The sequence below is a fragment of the Dipodomys ordii genome, unplaced genomic scaffold, assembly GCF_000151885.1.
Source record: "Dipodomys ordii isolate 6190 unplaced genomic scaffold, Dord_2.0 Scaffold153, whole genome shotgun sequence".
Classification (NCBI taxonomy): domain Eukaryota; kingdom Metazoa; phylum Chordata; class Mammalia; order Rodentia; family Heteromyidae; genus Dipodomys; species Dipodomys ordii.
This window is the reverse complement of record NW_012267369.1, coordinates 87,105-88,613: the sequence shown is the minus strand read 5'-3', so window position 1 is coordinate 88,613 and position 1,509 is coordinate 87,105.

Genomic DNA, 1,509 nt, shown 5'->3' with positions numbered 1-1,509 from the left:
GCAAGAGAGAAGGTGGCACCCAGCCCTCTAGTAGGCTGGGAAGGCCTGACCGCCAGCCTCGCCCGCCACCCTCTGCCTGCCCCTCCCAGCTCAGCCTCTGTCAGCACCCAGCTCTGGTGTGGGCAGCAGTGGCATGGCACAGCCCAGCGCAGGCTCTGGAGTGTTAGGAACCCCCGTGGACGCCTGAGGAAGCCTGTGGCTGCCTGCGGTGCACGGGCTGCCCCACGTTGTACATTTACCTGGTGCTGGAACTGAGACCCTGCATCTCTAAAGCTGTGGAGCTGCTGGCTCTGGTCTGGTCTGGGGCAAGTCGCTGCACTAGCTCAGCACCAACAGGCCGTGCAGGACATGTGGCCAATAAAGAGGCTCGCCGGAGGAACGAAGGGCACTGTGGGACCCTTGCTCTGACCTCTAGATGCCTGCTGTGGACACCGGAAGTGCACCGCACCCTCTGCCAGCCGCCGGTCCCCTCCCTCCACAGCCCAGGCTGTGTCCTGGGCAAAGGTCATGTTTCCTCTGGCCAGGCCTGCCTTCCCCAGCCCACGCGTGTCCCCACCAGGCTGCCGGCGCTGGCAGGAGAGGGCAGCAACACTGGCTGTCCTTCCAAGCGCAGGGCAGCTCCAGCCAGGGGCGGGTGGGGTGTGAGGGGCTGGCCGCTGCCGCTGGCCCGAGTCGAGCCGGGAGGCCCCCGCGAAGGCGGCGCCTCTCACTGCTGCCCGGCTCGGAGAGGACGAGGGCCGCTCTTGGCATTTTCTGGCCGCGGTTACCCAGTGACATGGTACCATGGTGGCTCGGCTGGTGTCCAAGGAAAGGCGGCTGGGCGCCAGGTGTTGAGGATAGGAAGAGCCCCCGGGAATGCCTCCCTGGCCCGAGGGAAAAAGGGTCCTGAGATTCCCCCAGGGGCCCAAACACCGGTGGCCTCTGGTTACGGGGTTGAGCTTCCCGGCAGGCTGGGCAGACAGCGCGGGGCGGTCCGCCCTGGAAGTCTGCGGGCCGCTGCGGGCGCCGCCGGGGCAGCGCCACACAGGCCGCGGTGTGGCCTCTGCAGCTCCCCCGCAGTGCCCGGCCCCGGCCGGGGCAGGCTCGGGGATCCCCATCGCCGGGATCCGGGATCCGCTCAGCCTGAGAGAGACGCCGCGGGAGGTCGCGGGAGGAAGGAGGGGAGGTGACAGGAGGGCGGCGGGCGGCGGGCGGCGGGCTCGGCGTGGAGCCGCGGAGACGGCAGCCAGCAGGAGGACAGAAAGACGGCCGTGCTCCCGGTCGTCCAACGCGGGGGACGGGCATGGCGGCCGTCCAAGAGGCGGCGGCGCCCGCGGGGCTGGACTGCTCCCCGCCGCGGGGCTGGGGCTTTGCCCAAGTCTTGGATGGCCGCGCAGTGCGTGCTGGGGGCCCTGAAGTCGCCCTTCCGCCCCGCCACGGCGGCTCCAGCGTCTGCAGACTGACCCTGGGCCGGGCGGCGGGTCGTCCTCAGGGGCTGCGGGCTCCGAGCGGTGGCAGGCGCGGCCGCGG